Genomic DNA, 23872 nt, shown 5'->3' with positions numbered 1-23872 from the left:
AACAAATCTGTTCATGAGAGTTAGTTTGATCTGGCGCATGGGTGTCAAACTCAAGGCATCACATTACCATCACGTGATGTTTCACAATGTTTTTCCCATTCATGGAGCTGGGGTGGATGTGGTCTGCATGGGAAACATCTGGCCCTCAGGCCGCCAGTTTGACACCCAGGTCTAGTGGTTCAAGCTGGAAACCAGGAAACAATGAGTCTTGCCTTAGGCACAAAGCCAGCTGGATGTTTTCCTCACAGTCCAAGGAAGAAGGCAGTGGCAAAACACTTATGAAAATGCTGCCAAGAAAACAGCAGGGACTTGCGTAAGCTGTCACCAAGAGTTAAGATTAAGTCAAAGGCACATTGGTATACACAGTAATTGTCTATATGAGTTGCTCTGAGGTGATGCTTGAAATCAATTAAGAAGTGTTAAAGGCCTGTTATATTCTAGTGATGTGTCTTTGGATACCAGGCTATGGTAACGAGGGTAAAATTTATCTAGCTTTTCTCACTTCTAAGAAAACCAGGTAGCTCGGTATAAAATTAAACTGGAATATGATTTGAAAGAAAGATGAGGCAAGATACAAAAACAAGGAAATCTGAATTTGGGCTCTATGAGACAACATTAGAAATGTATTTATTCTGAGTAGAACTTAACACTGGCAACTCTGCAATGAAAATCTTTCATAAGGTCTCATACAGACAACTTTCAAGAACTTGTTACCTGAGATTTTTTTTCCCCTGATTTAAAGGTCCAATGATTTTTAAAAAGCCTAATGTTTTATTTTTATAGCTAAACACCCCCACAGATGGAAGATATTTACAGATCTGAACAGTTTCTCAGATTACATCAATATTTTTTTCTCAGGAAAAAAAAAAATAGCAGAACTGACTTTGTGTTTGAACATGTATTTATTTTGCAAGAAGATGGTTCCAGGATGACAATGTTAATTTAAAGGATATCAGGTAACAAGGGAATTTTCTTAACACCTCTGAACTATTCCTTTCTGACCAGGAAGATTGTATCAATTATGTGTACAGTAAGCCTTTACTTTAATTTCCTACCTTTAATTTCCTGTCAAAGTTATTCAAATTGTGCTCTCCACAGATCCATAGATCTGTGATAGCGAATCTATGGCACACATGCCAGAGGTGGCATGCAGACCCATCTCTCTGGGCACGCCATCACCCATTGCTCTTCTGGGTCTTGACGCACATGCTGGTCTTTGCGTGCACGGAAGCACCGGAAATCGGAAGAGCAGCTCCCCAGCACACATGCGTGCACTGGCCAGCTGGTCTTCTCACACACATGTGTGTTAGAAACCAGAAGAACGGGTGGCCAGCACACCTGTGCGCACTGGGAACTGCTCTTCCAGTTTCCAGCGCATGTGTTTTGGCACTCTGTACCTTTTCGGCACGCACACACTCCCGTTTTGGCACTCAGTGCCATAAAAGTTAACCACCACTGCTATAGATGACACCAGATTAAGAAAAGATGAGATAGTGTAGCATTGACCCAATCTGTTCTTAGATTTTCTTGACATCAGGGAAATATTTTTCCATAGAAATAAGATTTAAAAGTGGTCCACCTATTTTAATTAAGAGGTAATTACAATTTATCTCCAATCACTGAAAATCTCAATCTACAAAGCCTAGTTTATCACATATATCAAATACTGTTTCATATGAGCTTGCCAAATTGTTTTGATATAATTTTAAATACCGGTACCAGAACAAGGCCTGGAAATAACACAGCTGCATCAAAGCACATTTAAATCCCATAGTGTAATCCAATGGCATTTGAGTGATCTAACAGATTTTTTAAATATAACATTCCTAACTATTTATGTAATGAATAAATCAGAGATGTTATGATCAAAATAAAGAGAATTGGGCTTCAGATCCAAAAGTCTTATGTGTTACTTCTTTGCCATAAAAGTAACAAATACCTTAAAGAGGCTAATAGATTTATTGTTGCATAAACATCCTTCTATTTCTAGATCATGAAAATCTACATCACAAGAAATCTCTTAATTCTTTAAAGTTTCCCAAAGCTCTTTGTTGTGAATGTTACCAAGATTCTATTACTTTTGAATGTTTCTTGCATAAGATTATTGCCTGGCTATGCTAAGGCCAGTTCAAATCACACTTGCCCTTCTGTTTCCCACCAAATTCTGCTACACTGGGCTTCCAGTAGGATGATTGGAAGCTCTTTGTCATCTCTAGACAAGGGCTTCTAGGGCTGTTCCATCATAACTTTGTCCCCTCCAAAGGTTACAAAACCTCAGTTCTTTCTACATAATGACTAATCAACTACAGTGTTTGTATATATGCTATAAACTTCTGAGAATTACTTCAACATGTCAAGAGAACAGCATGTCATGAAAGGCTGATGTCTTAAACAAGAAATCTAGCTGTCTTCAGTCTGAGTCTGTAGTCATAGATTTCTTATGTTGGCCTGTATATAAGGAAACTCCTTCAACTCTCTTTTTTGACTTCCTGTCACCTTTTTCTGAGCACTCTCTCCAGAATTAACACCCTGTCTGGGCCTTTTATTTTTCTCTTCTCCCACAACAGATATACCTAAAACAAATATATCCAAAACCTGAAAAGAACTGAATTTTGAACTGAATATGTAGGAAGGAAACTGGTATTTATATGCATGCCACACCATCTCAAATATCACAAAAGAAATAGAGATCTTGGAAAGCCATACACCTAGCACCAAGAAAGCCCCCAAATAGTACGTCTGTAACCTACAGTTCAGCTTGGACCTAGTGTTTAAAGCCACACGTGGGAGGCTAAGAAGGCACAAGAAAACTAAGTCCAGATGTTTACAGCAAATGAAAATAAGATGCTGAATTTGGATAACAAACCAGCAAAAACAAGAGTTGCAATAGCTGATGTGAAAAGTCAACAAGTGATTTTGCTAACCTGTTTTCTTTATTAAATCTATCACACTTAAGCAGAAATTGCCAATAAAAGCAATCATTTCAGCTTCCTTCTTTTTCAAAAAGGTAGAGATTTCACACAGTAAGCAGAAATTGAAGAGATACAGATCTTTTGGTTACTGCAGTGGCAGTTAAAGAACAACTTTATGAATACTTCTGCTACAATAATAAAAGTCCTTTAAAAGAAATCAAAGAAAGAAGGTTGCTGCACAATTAGCAAATAGTACAATACAAGCAGCTCACTAAATGGAAATATAGCAAGCCATGTTGATTAGCATTCCTCCCTCCAGACAGTTAGTGTTTGGCTGGTGACCATCTCAAGATTTTCACTTCCTTCATTGACCTATTTAGAGAATTCAGGAATTAAATTTAGGATGGTCTGCATAGAAAGAATATCCCTCTGTCTGGGAAACGTTAATGCTTCTCAGGGAGTCTACATGCTGAAGGTTAAGCTAAATGAGAGCAAGTATTTTAATATTTGACTTAAACCTATACTTTATCCTGAGGCTGATTTATATTTGAATCATTTTTACATTTGAATCATTTTTCTTATTTCATTCATTCACATTATTTTAAGAGAATATATGTGTTATGTAAAAAAAAATTTTTCTCCAACAGGGATATCCTTGAAGATTTTCAATACATAAAGTACAATATAATTGCCTGCTGATAAAGGTGGAAATAGCTTTCCAGAATTTCAGTTTTATTCTTGGGCATTTATTTTAACTTTGCTCATTGATTGGAATAAGTATTTTCAGAAGTTATATTCTGTGGCGTTCCAGCTTAAATTTTTTATTTGAGTCTGTAAAAACCTTTGGAAATATTGCAATTTTTGTTAGTTCAGGGATGAATAGCTGCTACTAAATGCCAATATAAAATATTTGTACTTTATATAAGTATAAATAGTGTACTTAAATATTCTTTTGACTTTTTACCAGTGAAAAATTCACATTATGGGCTCATCCAAGTTTTAAAACAAAGGTAAATAGCAATAGCACTTAGACTTATATACTGCTTCACAATGCTTTTACAGTCCTCTCTAAGCAGTTTACAGAGTCAGCATATTGCCCCCAACAATTGGGGTCCTTATTTTACTAACCTCGGAAGTATGGAAGGCTGAGTCAATATCAGGATCGAACTCCTGGCAGGCGGCAGAGTTAGCCTGCAATATTGCATTCTAACCACTACACCACCAAACAGTTGGGGTGTGTGTGCGTGCGCGAGCATGGATGCATAGTAGTCTGTCATACTATTTTTAACCAATTGAAATTCAAATACTAATTGTGATCTTTGATCTGAATAACAAAATTTGAATTTGACCAGCTGAAAAGTTTTTAATAGTTTGGTAGAACTGGAATTGGTGTTGATTGACCACAGTTGATTCTTAGAAGTTTATTTAATTTGGGCTATTTGGATGGTTTGGGTTGTTTGATATTGATACTATTGATACTATTGCCTCATGAAGATCCATGAGGCTTCCAACCCAGTAATCCATTTTTTTAAGGAGTTGGGGAAAATGAAATTGATATTTATTTATTCAACCTTTAGAATAACTAGCTTGAATGACCTATTATTGTATATCAGTAGAAGATTATTTTTAAAATTTGATACAACAGAATTTTTCATTTTCTCCATATGGAAAGGGCAACTGGATCTGGACTGCGAAAAGCTGGATGACAGTTAGATGGGAAAAAAGAAATAAAAAGAAAAATCTTTTTTTTTTTCAGCTACTTGGTGATTGACCAGATTTTTAAAGCCCAAATCAGATAGCCCTGGTAACAGATACCTTTAAGAATGTTTTATAAAGGGTGTTTGCCATCATTTTGGTTCTTTTAATTCACTTGGTTTGGATTTGTTCTATAATTGCTAAAAGTGGAGCTTAATTCCACATTCCATATTGGAATAAGGAGCCATGGTGGTGCAGTAGTTAGAATGTATTATTGCAGGCAAACTCTGCACATAGCTTGGAGTTTGATCCTGATGAGGCTCAAGGTTGACTCAGCTTTCCATCCTTCCAAGATCAGTAAAATGAGGACCTGGGAGCAATATGCTGCCATTCTACATTACCCAGAAAGTGCAATAATGCACTATAGTGCAGTATATAAGTCTAAGTGGAATAGCTATAGCCAGAGGTAGGATTCAGCAGGTTCTGACCAGTTCTGGAGAACCGGTAGCAGAAATTTTGAGTAGTCCAGAGAATCGGCAAATATCACCCCTGACTGGAGATTTTAAAGCATCCTTCCCCTGCCCACCCACCAAGCCACACCCACAAAACTGGTAGTAAAATTTTTTGAATCCCACCACTGGTATAGCTATTGCTATTTTAAACCAATAGCCTACCTTAAGAATGCATATGTTCTCCTAACAATATCCCCACTACTTGAAAGCATCTAGTATCTGATGAACTTATAGCAATAAATTTCAATTAAAATAAAAGGGATTTTCGCAATCAAACTTGCAGTGGAATATCCCAGAAATTAGAGTCTTTTCCTTTGCTAGAAGTTTTCAATAACAGAGATGGCCACTTCTCAAGGGTTATGTAACAACCTCAATGGATCAAGTTATCTTTGACATCATTTTTTTCTTCAATCATGTTATGTTAGCCTGGAGTAGGGTGTCATAAAATGAGGGTGAGAGGGGTGAGCAAATCTGATGACTGAAAATATGATTTTGGTCTTTTGGCCTACGTTGAACCATATTTAAACATTGCATTCTATGGGAAATATATTCTGTAGAGATGGCTTAATTGTGGGAGAGAGGAAGGATGCATGTTTGTCTCTATTGAATAGGCTAAATAACTGTACCTTCAAAGCATGCCCAAGTTTTTCCAACAACCCTGCCGCCTGTCTGGTTGTTCCAGTTGTGGCTGTTCTGTTGAGCCAGAGCCCTCTGCTCCCTGGTCTCCCATATGCTCTTCTCTAGAGGTAACAGGAGTAGCAGGACTCAGCTCATCGCCCTCCTCCTCCTCCTCTGAACTCACACCCAGAGATGAATCTGGAGGCAGGTCCATGACAATGAGTTTAATTTCAGTTAATTGAAAAATTTAATTCCCCATGCACCTATTCTAATTCTTAAATTAGATTACAACAAAGATGTTCGTTTGCTAACATCCCAGGGACACCTCAAAAAGAGTCATTTTCAAACATATTAAACATACAACGAGCAGCACAGTATTGTCCCTATATTCTTCATGTAAGTTATGAAAGGGAGAGAACATCTCTGACTATTGATGAAATTCAAATATGTGTACAACACAGTCATGTTTATTCAGAAATATCGACATCAAGGTGAGCTTATAGTGCAGTTTCCCCTCAAATTCTCCAAATGCGATGAATAATAACTTTTAAATCACTGCCCAGCTAAGTTTTCCATTTGGAGAACCTATCCAATCTCTTCAGCAATATCATCTTTTTTTTTTAAAAAAAAGGGTAAATTAAGGCAAATTGAACTAATGTCACAAAGCCTTTATTTTCCCCCTTTGCTCTTTGCAAAATTTGTATGCAGTTTACCACCACCACCCAAGCATTGCAATTTTTTTTTAAAAAAAATGAAAGGGTAAAACTATTCATCTTTTGTAATCCTGGAAAAGAACTTTGTAAGACGTGAACCTTTGTAAGATGTGAACACTGTGAGACTTTTAAGAGACTGTCTAAGAATTTGTATTGACTTCCAACTCAGTGATGGCTCACAGACTGAGGTCTCTCAGGTTTCAGCTGGGAATAAGACACATCTGTTTCTTGAGATAGAGCACCACGAATTAATACGTTTTCTGGTCTGAACTGCTCAAGCAGCCTTTTGATATGTTATTTTTCTCTGCTTTTGTGATAAAAGACCACATCTACTATTTCTGTGATTCACATTACACTGACATTATCATTCTTAATGAAATGTGTAATAAGTATATATCAACTTATTGCTGAAATACAAGGTCTTTATTTGCTCTGTCCCTTGAAATAAGGTACTGTGCTAAAATGTTTAGGGCAGACACTTACTTTATTGTAGTTAGAGAATATCCTGTAAAATCAATACTACTTAACTTGATTAAACTACATCCTGTAATCAGAAGTTCTAGTTTGGATCCATCCTCTAATAAACAAGTGAGTTTGCTGAATCAGCGTACCATACCATCTCTTTCAAAATTGTTGATGCTATTTGGCAGTAGCATGACAAGATTTCTGTTCAAATAAACTTCCATAGTGATTCCTTCATCAAGAACCAAGAATTTACGGACTTACGACCAGTGGTGGGATTCAATTTTTTTTTAACAACCAGTTCTGTGGGTGTGGTTTAGTTGGTGGGCGTAGCTTGGTGGTCATGTGACTGGGTGGGTGTGGTCAACTTGACATCACTCATGTCAAGGGGTGCTTCTCCTCGCCTGGCCTCTCATGACAGCGGGGATGCTGCAACAGTCGTAAGTGTGAAAAACGGTCATAAGTCACTTTTTTCAGTGCCGTTGTAAGTTCAAATGGTCACCAGTTTTAGACCAAAACTCAAAAAGGGTATGTAAACTCATGTTTGAATGTCAATCTTTCTAGCTAGCCAAGAAGCCTTGCTGAATGTCACTCATCTTGGTTCCTTGTCATTAAAAGTTTCTTTCTGGCAGCTCTGCTTCGTTATCCAATTATTTCTTCAAAGTGCTAACTCCAACAGGGGAGTATTTCTTCCCAACAGCAGTGTAAAAAGCTTAAAACAAACCTTCCCCTTTAAGAAAGTACCAGGAAAGAAAAAAAATAAAAACTCCTTTGGAGACAGTAAATCTAGGCATACTGCCAAGAATGTAAGAAGGGTGGAAAAAAACAAAAGGACATTTCTTCCAACAACCGGTTCTCCAAACTGCTTAGAAAGTTAACAACCGGTTCTAGAGAATAGGTGAGAACTGGTAGAATCCCACCCCTGCTTACGACCACAATTGAGCCCAAAATTTCTGTTGCTAAGTGAAACATTTGTTACATGAGTTTTACAACCTTTCTTGCCACAGTTGTTAAGTGAATCATTTGAAATTGTTACGTTAATAACATCGTTGCTAAGTGAATCTGGCTTCCCCGTTGACTAGAAGGCTGCAAAAGGGGATCACATAATCTCAGGACACGGTAAACAACATAAATATAGCTCAATTGATGAGCATTTGAATTTTGGTCACGTAACCATGGGGATACTGCAATGGTCATAAGTCACTTTTTTCAGTGCTGTTGCAACTTTGAATGGTGACTAAATGAATGGCTGTAAATCAAGGACTACCTGTATTTTTAATCTATGAAAATTCCTTAGTGAAGTTTTCCAGAGGTTTGTAGAAGGATTGTCTCTAGTTCCATTATGTGACTCCCTTTTGCATCTTTCATTGGTAGAACAATAAATTCCCTAAATTGAAATAAGTGTACATCAAATACAGCTACTCTTCAGAATTATGAGGTTATGAAGCCTACCTCCAGAACTTTACCAGAAAGTGAAAATTAGAATTCATAAAGAATAGTAATGTGTGATTAAATGTTGTTCAGGTCAGATCTTAATGTAAAGAATTGTTATCTGCTAGTTAGCCTTCTGTCTGCAAATCCAGAATACCACTTTATTTTGGATTTTGCAATCCAGTTTTCAGTTTAAAATAACATAATAGATTGTATGCTTAGAATAAAATGCATCTAGAAATATATCCTTTGAAGGCAAGTATTTTTATTAGAATATGTACTAAATTATGTGTCATGTGGATTACTTAGAATTAGTAAATTAATATCTGTTCTTTGTTGTTTAGCTGTTTTCCTTAGTACATTTATTTTGTCTTTTGATTTGCCAATTTGAACTATTCCTTACTATCATTTAAATTGATTATTGTAATTGGTTATATTATATAAGAAGACTTGTAGAATGAGGTAACAGATAACAGATAATCAGAGTTGGAAGGGACTTTGTAGGTCATCTAGTCCAACCCCCCACCCAAGCGGGAGATCCTACACCATTTCTGACAGATGGCAGTCCAATCTCTTCTTGAAAGTCTCAAGTGATGGTGCTTTCACAACTTCTGAGGTAGTCAATCTATGGCCACAAATTCCATTTCCGAGGCTCTCTGTGGCTCTTATAACCATGACTGTTGAAAACTAAGGACCTAATTTCAATCCATGAGGTGGAACTAGATCAAAAGCAAATAGTAAACCCTTGTAAATGGATACAGCATTGCTTAAAGATTTGTGAACCCTTTTCAATTTACAGTATTCTGCATAAATATTGTATGATGTAAATGTCTGTTCTCCACACAGACACTAAACCTAGATAACAAGAACCTGAATGAATAAATGAATCAAATATTTTTTAAACATTATTTAAATAATATAAATAGAATAATATTATTATTTCCAAAGTGACTTGTTCATTTATTTCTTGAGGAAAATGAAAAATTGCTCACACTCACTGCATATTTACTGCAGGTCAACAAAGCTGAGAAATAGAATTTTAAAAAGCTAAAAAATGAATTTTTACTAACATTTCTGAACTCTGAGAAAGGGGTGTTGGGAAAAAAAATCCAGTCTGATTTCAAACAGGGAGAAAGCCACTGGAAATAAAATGAAGGCAGGCTGCAGGAAAGAAGATCTCCAATGCCTAGGCAGTCAGACCTAGGTATTGCATACAAAATTATACCTAGTAACGTTTTACCTGTAAATGACTTTTTCTGTTTTAATCGCAATAATATGTGCACGAACAACCGCTTTAAACTCAATGTAAATTGTTCTAAACTTGACTGTAAACAATATGATTTCTGTAATAGAATTGTCAATGTCTGGAATGCCCTACCTGATTCAGTTGTCTCAGATACAAATTTTCACAGTTTCAGTCACAAATTGATTTCCGTGGACCTTACTTCATACTGAAGTGGTCAGTAGAAGCAGCATGCATAAGTGCACTAACATGCCTATTGTCCCTGTCATTGTATTTTAATTTTCTTATTCTTGTTCTCATTTTTGTTTGATAAGTTCCAATAAATAAATAAATAAAAATTGGCAACCAGAAACTACCGGTAGCAATAGCAGCATGTTTCTGTGGTGGCTGACAAAAAGGGGTTGAGAATGGACTTTTATATATTCTTTAGGGCTTTGTGATTGAGATGCCTGTTCCTGTGCAAGAATATGTCCTTCAATATTTTAATGGCTGACCCCTTCCTATGGGGTCATGGCTGGCTCTATAGGCAAAAGGGCAAATGCAAATCGCAGGTGTTTGTCTGAGCTAATCTGGTCAGCTTTGGCTTGCCTATTACGTTGCTTTTTTGGAGTCTCTTTGCTTATGAGTAGATTGGCCCAGTCTTTCTGAATGGGTAAAAATTCTCTGTTCCTAAACCCTCTTCAAGCTTCTGCTTCAGGCTATTTTCCTGTGACAGGAAGACTGGACTTCTTTCTATCTTTGTTAAGATTTTTCTTCATCTCTCCTTTAGAGGAAATATTATATCCTGCCTCTTTTTAATATTAAGAATAACTAATATTTTAATCTGGGGGGTGGGGTTCCTACAGGGGGTTACCAACTGTTCGGGGGGAAAAACAGCCCCTAGATTTTTAAACTTGAACATATAATTTCTCACTGCTTGGATATGAAAAGTTTTCACTTGCTTATATTTGCAGGTGATTCTTCTAAAAATATACAGGAATAAAGGTTGCTGAAGCAATAAATGACACTCGAGTGGCAAGAAATCACAGTTGCAAAATATCTGTTTAGTTTCTTCAAGATATAAAATTTAGGTCCCCAAACCTCAGGCCTTTTCTGAGCTCAGAAAAGACGGCTAGAGATGATGACATGGGTGTGATTGTTGTGGAGGTTGTGAAGGTTCAAGGTTGTGAAGTTGCTTTTGCAACATTGGTGCAATGGCTGCTTTTCCAATGCCTCTACAATGGAGTAAATTCTGGCTTAACATTTTATAAACCGAAATATTTATTCTTCAATTTGTTTGATGATCATGGTTGCCTGCTATCTAATGCTTTACAAATAGCACTTTATGAAATGCTAATTCTTAGAGGAACCATATATTAAAGATGGGAATACTATAGTTATTTTTTCCTCTTTTTTTCAATTTTTTAGATTTTCTCCTTAAATTATATAATTTAAATTCATGTATTCAGCTTCCAAAACTTTAAGTATTAATTCTTCAGTCCTTCAGCTTTATACAATTCTTTGCAAACTCATGCATATATGCATCCACATATACACAAGGCCACACAAGTGCACAGACACTTGTCTTTTAAACAAATAAGAAAACCATAGGTCACTGAATCCAAGAATATTTCTTATGCTGTAAAGTTATTTATTACTGTGTCCTCTAAAAACACAAAAGCTTGCAACTAAGTATGAACTGCATAAAGAATGCCAGAACTCACAACTGAAGAGTAAAAAGCAAAGCTGCTTGAATATTCCCATAGTTCCCTTTGTTACTTCTCAGTAATTTGCATCAAACATAGCAAAAGGGTGCATCTCATAAAATGTGGCAAAAAAACTTTATGAAACTTCTTTAACAACAACAACAGCTTGAGATATGCTCTGAATGACATCATACACAACAAACTTCTCCCAGCAAATTGGACTAGAAAGTTGTTTTTCGGGGGGGAACTGGTATTGGGCTGAGAACTTGCTCTCACATAAGGTGAGCATCACGGTGTGTTTTTACAAGTGAGTTAAAGCTGCCCTACACTATATAGGGAGGCCCACAGTATAAGATGCAAGAATCCATAGCAGAGCCAATCCGATACCAGACAAGCAGCACTGAAGAATTCTATTGCCAGTATTCAATCATAACGTCTCTTGATTGAAGCAGCCTGTTTCATCTTGCTCCAATATAGGGCCTGCCCTCCTCTGTAGTGTAAAAGAGGGACTCTAAACTCTGGTTTTAGTTTAGCATACCCTTGGTTTGTAATCATTTGTGAAATCGTTAACAAATGAAAATGAAAATCACATTTTTACATCTGGAGAGCAGCAAGTTGCTACATAACTTCAGAGGCTTGAAATGCCTTTCTTCCTACACAAGACCACTCTTAGCTCAGGTTTGTATCACACATATTGCCTGGCCTTCTTAGAAGAAATTCAGTATAAAATATAGTCTCACCTTCCTTAATTATATTTTCCTGAGACCACTTGGCTCTTTAATTGCCCACCAGGAGACACCAAAAGCATGTTTGTTGTAGATCTGAGGTACTTTTCCTACTTTGGATCTGACACACAGCACACCTTTATGTGTTAAGTCTGATCCTGGCACTATTTAGCTTCAATTATTGGTGAAATCTAGGAGAAAATTCTTCTACCTCTTCAGGATATGATGTCTAAATGAGAAAATGATAGAGAACAAGGAAAACTCAAGGAAGTATGAAATTGAAATTATGTACAAGTTGCAACTTAGCTGTTTTTAGCACTCATTGCTGTTTCATTACCTTTCACTTGCTATCTTTCATATTTTGATATTATTCTGTTTTAGAGTTTGGTCTTCTTTAGACTAACATAAACTAAGAATGTTTGAAGAAAAATTTAAATTAAAAACCCTTTTTTTTCTCAGTGTAACTGAAGTTCTTATATCAAAGAGAATTTTTGACTGAAAATCCTATGTGACTTAAAGTATGGCTTTCTAAATAATAGCAAGAGAGGGGGTTGGGGGCTTCTCCTACCTTACTGTCAGCAGGCTGTCAGTTGGCTGTCTTGTCCAGGATGACAGACTCCCTGTGGAGTAGAGATTTGTCCTCAGATCTGGCAGCTCTGATTGTTCGCAAAACATTTTCCGAACAAAATTGCTGAAACTCACCAAAGACTTGACTGTTAGTCAGCAAAACTCATTAATGGGAATATCTTGCTATGTTAATTCCTTCCATCCTAAAATGGGTAGGTGATAGTATGTCCCCAGAAACATGTGGACCTGTTTTATGCTCTTCTTGGCTTTTCCCTATGGGTTTTGAGGAAGAGGATAAGGTGATCTTTGGAACTGCCTCAGGAAATGGACATGTTGCTCTTTGGACTACCTCTTGTGGGCTTAATTCCTGTCCAATCTGACTTAACCTGGGAAACTATCAATATTGTGCTGAAGGAGAGGTAAAGCAAGCTGTGTCTTGAAAAGCCCTCCTTAGAGATGTATTTTGACTACAACTATAAAGCTTCTAAATTTCCCTTTGAAAAGGTGTGGCCCCAATTAGGAGTACACTTCTTGAAATGAATTACCCTTCTCCCTTTCTGTTCAAGTTCAGACCTGGCCATGAGATGGAAACAATATTGACTACTCTGATTTATTTTCTTCATTCACTCCTGGATAGGAAGTGTTTGCCTGAACTAGTTCTTCTATGCCTTTCGGTGACCTTTGCTGTTATTGACCATGGTAACAATATGGACTGCGGGTGAAATTGGGGACATCAATCTTCAATTATTCTGTTTTTTCCTAAGTGATTGCTTTCAGTTGTGTATAAAGGAAGTTTCACACAATAAGGTTGATTTCTCTAATTTATGCTTTTAAACATCAAGTTGAAACCACTAGGAGAGGTCATGAAGAAGTTGAGATTGAGATTTTATTAACATGGTGATAATACTCATATATAGATTGCAATTCCATACCCTGGCTTGTAGAGTCTTGATCTGGTGCCTGGAGAGACAGAATGGGAGGAAAAGGCACTTTTTCAACTCAACCTACCTTGTGGAGGTGTTGTGGAGAAAAGTTTGCAACTCTTTGCTGCCATTTAGTGGTGAGAAACTATCAACATCAATGCTCTGGATGAGAGTCTGGTGGGAGATCACAAGGGTGATAAAGAAGAAACTGAGCAATGATAGAGCAGATAGCTGGTGCAGAGTAGGAAGAGCTAAAGTCTATAGCAAGTTAGAAGGAACAAGAAAGATGTCATGACAGCTTGGCAGGGGATTCCAGTGCAAGAGCTTTGGAAATACAAGCTATTTTGGTGATGGGTACATCAGCTGTTCAAGAAAGGTTGGGAGGGAGGGAGGGAGGAAGGAAGGAAGGAAATTCTTCAGCTGGAGTGGCTGATAGAGCAAAAGAAGGATACAGAAGAAACTGCATTGCAACCCTGTTCTCTAGGAGAGTGATCAGTGGTTGGGTTTTCTGTCAAGTGTCAACTTGGACTAATGAACCAAGTCTTGGGTTCTGATTTGCTTGAGTTCATTAGTCAGAGCCTTGACATTGATAGGTGGAAATAAAAGGGAGGGAAAGGATAGCAGAGAACCCATCAATCACTACCTTGGACTGCCTTTATCTGACCAACTTCATTGTGCTAGTGTGGTATAGGTAGGCAAAGGTCTAGGGTGTGTTTTTTTAATATAGTCCACCTTCCCTCTCTTTCTTTCCTCCCATTCTTTCCAAGTCAAGAATGGCCAGAGACCATGTATTTTTTTCAGTGCCCCAGCTATTTTTGAAAGTCATCAAAGGTGTGGGAAAAGTCTTGAAGAATGGTTTCTTTCAAAAGTGATGTCTCAATGGGAATTCCATCTGTTTCCCCCTGGCCTGTTTCCACCAGTTCCATCTTCATATTACAAGTCTAAAAACCTTGCCTAAACAGGAGCTGCATCCAGCTGGTAAAGTGCCATTCCACCTCTCAGATTCCACTTACTAAGTATCGAGAAAATGAAATTAAGCAGCTTAAAAGACTGGCTCGTAATGTACAGCTTTAAGGTTGAGTAACACTAACTGCATACTAATAAAAGGCTTGCACACCCTTAAGATGATTATCATTTTTTTTTAATGTATGTCTTGCTCCCCTCAGCTACATATTTCTGATGATTGCTTTGGGAGCCAACTTCCCAAAGAAAATCCTTGGTGATCTCAGGTTAGGCCATACCTAGTATTTAGCAAGAATGCAGTTTACTAGAGAAAAGAACGCAACATGTCTGCCCAATCCTGATAACCATGCAAGGATTGTTGGTATAGATGAAACTTGATGTTAAGATGTTAAATTTCTAAGAAATTATGAAGTGCATACTCCTATTGCTCACTGAAGATAAATTATTTATATAATTAAAGAGATGATAACTTTTGCACTTATAAAGAGTTGCTATCTGTAATGACCTTGAGGAAGAGGGAAGAGATGCTGTTCAGGAAACAATCAAATAAGAAAGGTATTATGTATTGAAATGAGTTGTTGAAGTTCTCACTCAGGTCCCCTGTTGAAGCAGGAAAATAATTCATTCTGATTGGTTGACCGGCTGACGGCTTTCTATAAAAGGAGCACTGTCAGCCAGGGAGTTTAGCTGTAGGAATCTAATAAACAAGTCCTGTTGAAGATCACTCTGGCTTCGCTTTCATTCCTCACTCAGAACTTAACAAGAGGGAGGAGCTTCCAGTGGCTTAACAGTCGGAGAACAAAATTTAGATGGGACCCACCCTAGGTTAAAAGTAGTGGCACCTTCAGACTCTCGGGATTCTGTTAATGTAGCCTTACAATAAAGTAGAATTAGCTCATCTAGTCATGTTTCCTGTTCAGTATACTTGGAAGGGTTGACACAATGCAACCAAGCCCCAATTATTTTAGTGGAAGAGATTGGATTGCGGTTTTTTTCACAGAAAGAAGGGATTGCTATTTAATCTCATTTTAACACTCTTATGTGAAGCTGAGCCTATTTCAGCCTTGATGTTCTCCATGGCTTCAATCCACAGGCTGTATAAAAGCAAACACAATTTTGCTTTTACACAGAGGTTCCTGGTATGAGAAATAGCTAATGGTAGGTTTGTCTTTGCTGTGTTCTACTTACAGGATCATCTTTGAAGTGGCTGGTTTTATTTCTCCTCCCATCTATCTTAGCCTATTCATTCAAATAGTATTTTCCAAAACCTTGTTTTTGCCTTGAATAGCTCTCCATCAGATTCAGAAAGGAGGTTAGGCTTCTAATATTGTTCATCACAACAGAGAACATTACATTTCAATTTGTGCAAAGAATTAAGAAAAACTGTACCTCTCCAATTTGGTGCCTTACAATTATATTACTATACAATTCTCATAATTCCTAGTTAACAGAATCATCGGGCACTGGGAATCTAGACTCCTGAAAAAAAAACTGTGTAAATAAAGAGATATACTCATAAAGCAGGGGTGTCAAACCCATGTCATCATGGCAGCGTCATGTGATGTATCGGGACTTTTTCCCCTTCGCTAAACCTGGCATGGATGTGCTCAGCACCTGATGCATCCAGCCTGTAGGCCAGGAGTTTGACAGCCTAGCATAATGTCAACTGGTAAGGAAGAGTGCAATATATAGCTTGATTTGAAATTATCTGAGTTGTCCTGTTAGATGACCACAGCTCAGGTAAATATTGTGTGTATTCAGGATACATTACAGACAAAGTAGCAAAATGTGGTCACCCCCTGTTGCCACTTCCTTAATGACCCTTTCCTCAAACATAAACTTTCCTAAGCCCATGTGACTAATGTTTAGGACTGGGAAACAATGTGGGGCTAAGGGAATGCTATCAGTTGCAGCAATGATGCCCAAGCCACCTCCAAAGCACTTTTGTCCTCATCAGATCCAATCCTGCACAGCTATGCAAAACAGAATGAAATAATTACATTTGGAAACAATAATTCCATTCATTAAGCCTAAACAGCAGGTGGCCACACTGCAGTGCTGGCTAATATTCATCTTTTAATCCACTGAAATAATAAGATCAATTTCTTATATACCAAGCCAACTATTCTCCACCGTATATACATTTTGTTGTCTCAAGTGAAAAATAGTGCATTGATCTAGATTAAATTTTATTTTGTTATTCTTAAATACCACAATCATTTAGACTCTTTCCTGTCTTCTAAAATTAGTATGCCACCTAATTTATATAGTCTTCTCAAACTTATAATTTTAAATAGGATGAACAACAGTATAAAACTGGGAGAAAGGAAGGAAGGACGGGGGAAAAGAGAGAGAGAGAGAGAGAGAGAGAAAGAAAGAGAGAGAAAGAAAGAGAGAGAAAGAAAGAGGATCAGATTTATTCTGATTTATTAATCCAGATGAAAGTACCCCTTTGTTACACTATTTTTAAAGAATCTATATGTTACCAAAACCACAGCAGAAAGAATATTGCCCAATACTCTAATAGAAATATTGCAATAATTGAAATTTATTTCACTGCTGGTTTGTAAGGCAGTCCCCATATCGAGAGGGAGAGAGAGAAAGACATAGCTGAAAAATGGACCAACTCCTGAACATATTTCTGCAAAAGACATAAAGAAAATTTTCACCAATGGATAGTAAGCAACTTATCCATCATTGCAAATAAAAATACAGTATATTAAAATTATTTTTTAATATTTTGAATGTGATATTATGTAAATTTAAGCCCCAATAAACTCCACTTGATCCAAGTTCTACATATAAAGCATTTTAGGGGACTAAATACTGTAACTAAAGACATAAATGCAGTGATTATATAAATAGGGGCTGCTTGAGTATGCCATGTATGGCAACTGTAGACTCCCTTTGGGGTAAAAATGAGATAGAAATGTAAATGAATAAACAACAAATAAAGTCATAGGATGAGAAAGCATCAAAGTGTGTTTTGGGAGAAAAAAAACCTTAGCAGATGCCACTAAATATACATATTCACCTCCTTTTTAATGTGTATATCCATTTCATTGAGATTATCATAATATAAAATACAAATGGAAATAAAGAAATTAAGGAAGTGGGGAGTGAAAAGAAAGGGAATAGAAAGGTGTGAGATAAGAGGAAAAACGAAAAGGAAGTATTGACTTCCATATTTTTTCAGCAGAGTAAAATACAAATAGAATTATGGGCTCAATTTTTTACTTTTATGTTCTTAGTAAATATTAGCCATCTCTATAATATCTTCATGCTTCTGATGCTCTGGGGTGAAGCCTTAGTCAACTCTGCTGTAATACAAATATCCCATTTCGATTAATCAAATAGATGCTTCCCAAGGTAATCTGCTTACAGAATAAAGGACTGTCCAATGGATGTTTAGAGAAGATCAGATGTCTCAGCTTACATTAAAGTGCCAGGCAAGGGGAGGGGGAACCATGAAGAATTCAAAGGGAAGGGCCATGTGGCTTATGTGTAAAGCAACCCAGTCTGGAAGGAATCTGAAGGGGTGTGGTGGTCAAAGGGGGGGGGAGACAGGAAAATTCTATCTCCAGCATTTTTAAAATTTTGCTCCAAGGCAAATTGTTTGTGAAAACGTCCCTTTTGATTTCATTATCCAAATAATTCCAGTTTGAATTGGAACTCAGCTATTAATCTGATAATGACATGGCTGAGACGAAGGTATTCTTCGCTGATTGATCTCAAGTAACTTACAAAGCTTACTCTACCTCTCTGTCTGCATTCCTTTTGAGCTGGGAGTTTTGTCAGCATTTCAGACACACACTCGCACACAGTTCCCCCCCCCACCTGAAATGTAAGTATTAAGATGATTACAATGTACCTGGAAATATCCTTTAATTTTAATTTTCTTCTATTTTATTTTTAGCTTCAAAGCTTTTTCAGGAATGAACATCTGCCGTTCGCAGCTTTAGAAGAAATTGTCAGGTACCAAAGATTCTTTGTTGCCCAAGTCCACTGAAAAAGGACATTAGGGAAGCACACAACTCGTGTTTTCACTTCTGATCAAAGTGAGGGGATACAGTATCTGTAAATTTGGGTCTGACTTTGTCGCCCTTGCAATATTGAGATTATCCCAAGAAAAGCATTCCTTTGATCAGATCACTAGTGTCCTGTAGTCCCTTTTTCCAGGGATCTAAATTTCCCCACCTAGTAACATACTTAACATATATTAAAATAGCGAACATTCCTGAAGATGGTGAATAGAAAGGATAGGGCCTTTTCAGTCATGGTGCCCTCTGTATATTGTGTACCTTCATGTCCTCATTGTCAATAGTTTTTAACTATGGCAACTTTAAGGTGTGTGGGCTTCCTCCCAGAATTCCCCAGCCAACATGGCTGGCTGGGGAATTCTGGGAACTGAAATTCCACATAACTTTAAATTGCCAAGGATAGAAAGCGCTGACGTTTCAGTCTCTCCTCAATATTATTTTTTTTCCCTGATGTGTTTACCATAAATAATAATTAACATTGTATTTATTACTCTCATTGACATAACATTTTGCTTATTACTCACCATATGGGGCAAGAAGAAAGCATATAAAGTATTTATGTTACTGTCCTGTAATTACTAATTTATTTTTGAGCAGCTATGCATAGTGTTCCACTTTTAAATACATAAAATAAAGCACTCCTTATTTAGTTTTTCAGCCAAGCTACATACTCAGCATATTTGTGCAACTAGCTACTGTTGGACTGTACCACTTCATTTAACTTTTGTAGAAGAACAAAGATTTCACTGCTTCCCATTTAGAACTGAAATTTTAAAAAAGTATCCTTATCAAAATGGTGGATTGTGGAGAAATCTATTGTATAAGAAGTTCAATGATGTTGAAGATGATTCATTTTTTACTTAGTCATTTTTATCAATTATCTACAATTTGAATTACTTAATTACAATTAAGTATTGTAATTGAATACTTACAATTGTACAATTGGATTACAATTAGTTACTATTAAAAATTGTTTTAAAAAACATTAAAACAATGAAGTGTTTCATGTTAGAAAATAAAGCCAATATTCAGATTCTGACATTCTGAAAATCATGAACAAGATAAAATTATTCTGCTTGTCAAATAAAGAATAAGAGATGAGATGAGCCACAACACTTTTCTTAAAGCCTAAGTCCTCCTGGGCAATGAGTTGGCATTGATTGACAGAGAAATGTACTTGTCTATTTACTGCATGGTTTGACACACAGGTCCTGCAGTTGATAGTGACTCTATAATCTTAAAGGGAGAAAAGAATATTATTCTACTTGAGGAAAAGCATTGGACTAAACATTATTTTGCATGCATTAAGTAGACTTATATGAGACATTCCAAATTAGCAAAAGGAGGCATATTGGATGCATTGATGATGATGCATTGTCTTGCAGGATGAAATTCTAATAGGTTCAATAGAACAGTGTTTCTTACCCAGGTATCACTCCGATGGACCTTAGCCATCATGGTTTGTTGGTCTTAGGAGATAACAAAGAAATGAAAACACCATAATTCAGCATTTTCTTTCAGTATTTAAGGTTGATAATAGATCTAATGAGGGAATCCGAGAGCAATAGTTTTCACAACATTATGTTCATTATATTCTAGAATACTATCCTCCTTTCGGTAGCTCCACATTCATCCTGGAGTGCTTACTCCCCAAATAATTTCAGACCACTGCTTTTATGTCACAACAAAGATAATTTTAATTTCTCTGATTTCTATTATTGAACAGAATTAGAAACTCTGATCATTGCTCCAAAATGGATGAAGGTGTTTTGATTTTTGTGTTGTTTGATAATTTCTCATAGTTTATTAACAATTAGGGTAAAGCTGTGATTTAACTGATTATAGCTATAAATAGTTCTACATTCTTTTAGCACATAAATGGCCTAGGATTGTCATAAATTATTATCCCAGGAGAATAGAATAGAATAAAATAGAATAGAATAGAAGAGAAGAGAAGAGAAGAGAAGAGAAGAGAAGAGAAGAGCATTCTTTATTGGCCAAGTGTGATTGGACACACAAGGTTTTTTGTCTTTGTGCAAATGCTGTCAGTGTACATAAAAGAAAAGATACATTCATCAAGAGTCAAGAATCATAAGGTACAATGCTTAATAATAGTCATAGCTACAATAAGCAATCAAATCGTACTAGGAAACAGTCAAGGATGCAAGCAACAAAGTTACAGTCATACAGTCACAAGTGGGAGGGCATGCGTAATAAGGAGCAGTGAGAAGATTAATAGTAATAGTAGTGCAGACTTTGTAAATATTTGGACAGTGTTGAGGGAATTATTTGTTTAGCAGAGTGATGGAGTTTGGAAAAAAAAACTGTCCTTGTGTCTAGTTGTTTTAGTGTGCAGTGCTCTATGGCATCGTTTTGAGGGTTAGAGTTGAAACAGTTTGTGTCCAGGATGTGAGGGGTCTGTAAATATTTTCACAGCCCTCTTTTTGACTCGTGCAGTATACAGGTCCTCAATTGAAGGCAGGTTGGTAGTAATTTTTTCTGCAGTCCTAATTACTCTCTGACGCCTGTGTCTGTCCTGTTGGATTGCAGCACCAAACCAGACAGTTGTAGAGGTACAGATGATAGACTCAATAATTCCTCTGTAGAACTGTATCAGAATCAGTATTTTCAAATAATTTCTGTATCCTTCTCCTTTTAAACTCACACCTTGTTTGCTGTAGGAGAAATTTTGAGGAGCTAAGTGAATTGTGGACTGAAGACAAATGGAGAAAAATATGAAAGAGACCATGTGAAAGAGCAAATGAGACAACAAAAAGGACAGCTGGTCCAGGGAAGTAAAGTGAATACTATAAGGGTATATACATTTCTCTGGATATCAGAAAAAGCCTCTCTGGTGAATATGGATGGCAGTGAAGGGTGGAGCAACAAGGAAAATTGATCAATGAACCAAGGATAAGCTTTTGCTTTTATTACTTAGCTTCCTCCACCCCCTTCTCTTTCCCCATGTTCAGCAGCAGATGCATCAGGCCACTCTATGCATCTCAGTCTCAGAACCAGGACATGGAGAGGACCCCACGGGACCGTCAAGCATCTTTCATCAGCCTGGTGGTGTCATACATAAATCATGACTCTCCAACACAGCCACTATTTCCCGATATACAATCTCTGTCTCCAACGCACTTATTTTTAAAATCATTTTTCCTCAGAGGGTTTAAGAACCAATAATTCCTTCCTTTAAAATGTACTGTTAAACATCTTAGATGAATAAATTCAGCAGTTACAAAATGCCTAATCCCTTCTATATACATTTGATACAGAGGTGGTATTCAGCAGGTTTTGACCAGTTCTGGAGAACCGGTAGCAGAAATTTTGAGTAGTTTGGAGAACCGGCAAATGCTACCCCTGACTACCTCTGACTGTGATCGGCTGGGTCTTCTTTTGTTGCCCTGCACAGGAGAACAGAGCTGGAAAGCAGGTTAGTGGGGTAGGGAGGGAATGGGATTTTGCAGTAACCTTCCCCTGCCACAAGTACTTTTATCAAGTCAGCAGTCCTCCGTCCTGCACTTGTGCATTTAATTATGAAATAAGGAGCATGGTACACCTTTGAAACAATAGTTCCATTTCCTAGGTAGAATTAACCTATCATTAGTCAGAATAGTATTAAGATCATTTCACTTGCCAAAAAAAAATACACTCTCCCTTTTCGCCTTCTTTGTCCACTTCCTCTTGGAATTAAAGAAGCTAGTCACATCACTTAAAAACTTTCATTTCCTTGTTTTTCCTATTTGAATAACATCTGAACCTTATCGGAACACATGTCAAGTGTTTGAGTTAGGTTTGGAGAAAAAATATTTGTCTACTCTTCAATGCGAAATGAGGTTCTCTATGATTTTCCCTGTGTGAATAGGAACCCCATGCAGTATAGTTAATTTTTGGCATGGAACCAGAAACACTCTTGGTTTGATCTCTGACTCCTTTTGACCCTGTAAAAGAACTTCTAAATGCCCTTTTTAATTAGTTAAACTCTGACACTTGGTCAACATATATTCTCAGAAGCCCAAAAAATATTGTAATCACTGGTGATGGGAGCTGCTGTTACACTTACTGTTGCAAACTTTCTATCATTTGATAAGGACAATGAATTATTTTTCTTCTCATTAGCTTACATGTTGGCTTACTGGTTTATATGATTTATGGGTTGCAATCAGGATCATATAGAACCATTAAAAGTATTTATTCAAGGTGGTTTGTGTGAACGCAAACACCAAGCTTCATCTGAGATGTATGGATTTATTTAATGTTATTATTGTAACCATAGATTGTGAAAGGCAGTGAATTCTCAAAAGAACTTGGGCATTCCTTGAGCAAGCAATTCCAATGGTAACTTAGTTATGGCAATCTTCTATGGTAACTTAGTTATGGCAATCTTCTCTAAAAGCAAGGTGATCAGGGTGTCAAATTCAATTTCATTGAGGGCCACATCAGGGTTGTGTTTGACCTGGAGAGGGGCACGGCCAGCTCGATGTCACTCATGCGGGGGTGCCTGTGGCCGCCCAAGCACTCTGCCAATGTAAATGGACTCCCGAGTTCCATTTTTGGCTGCAGCAGCATCTTGCAACCCTCTGCCAGTGAAAACAGAGCTCGGGAGGGCTACCCACAGCTCTCCCGAGCTCTGTTTTCACTGGCAGAGGCAGGCCGATGTTTTACTGTTTCCAGGGTGATCCTGCAGGCCAGAACTAAGCACCCCATGGGTGGAAGTCCGCAGGCCTCGAGTTGGACACCCCTGCTCTAGATTCTCTTCTGAAATTCAAGCCTGTGGGGAAGAAGTGACTCAGTTCTGGGATATTGTTTCTGCTTCTGCTGAACAACAGATGACATGGCAGACTTGCCCAATTTTTGAATTTGTAAGGGGCTATGCCTCTATATCTGAAAATATGTCTACAGCCCAGAATCATTCTTGGAAATAAAGATGATGCTGGAAGCAAACCAGTTTTCATTTTGTGTAATTAAATCATGTGGGGCAGGAAGCGCCATGGCCACTAAGGGCCAACACAGTTCCGGGGGGGGGGTATCCCACCATGTATTACTAAAACTAATTTTCATGCATGCATGTTTTCTGCTACATCTAGTTTTTTTCCCTTAGCATCAGGAAAAAAAACTACTATTTTGTGATAAGGTACTGTATGGATCTAACTCAGCTGTATCTCAGCCAAAGTCTCTCTAAAAACACTTATTCATTTGTTTATTTAAATATTGGTTCATTTTTTCATTAAAAGTAATTCCAATATGTTCCTTTGGACATCCGGAAAGCTGTTCTCATGTGATGTCAAAATCTCTATTACCACTTTGATGCAAGTATCTGGTGTTTTGTTTTATTTTTCATTAAAAATTGCAGCAATTGACTTAAGATGATTTAGAAAAT

This window comes from Pseudonaja textilis, chromosome 7 (genome assembly GCF_049901715.1).
Source record: "Pseudonaja textilis isolate UNSWEBS1 chromosome 7, rPseTex1.2, whole genome shotgun sequence".
NCBI classification, from domain to species: Eukaryota; Metazoa; Chordata; class Lepidosauria; order Squamata; family Elapidae; genus Pseudonaja; species Pseudonaja textilis.
The sequence above is the reverse complement of the archived record's forward strand: the minus strand, read 5'-3'. Positions refer to the sequence as shown.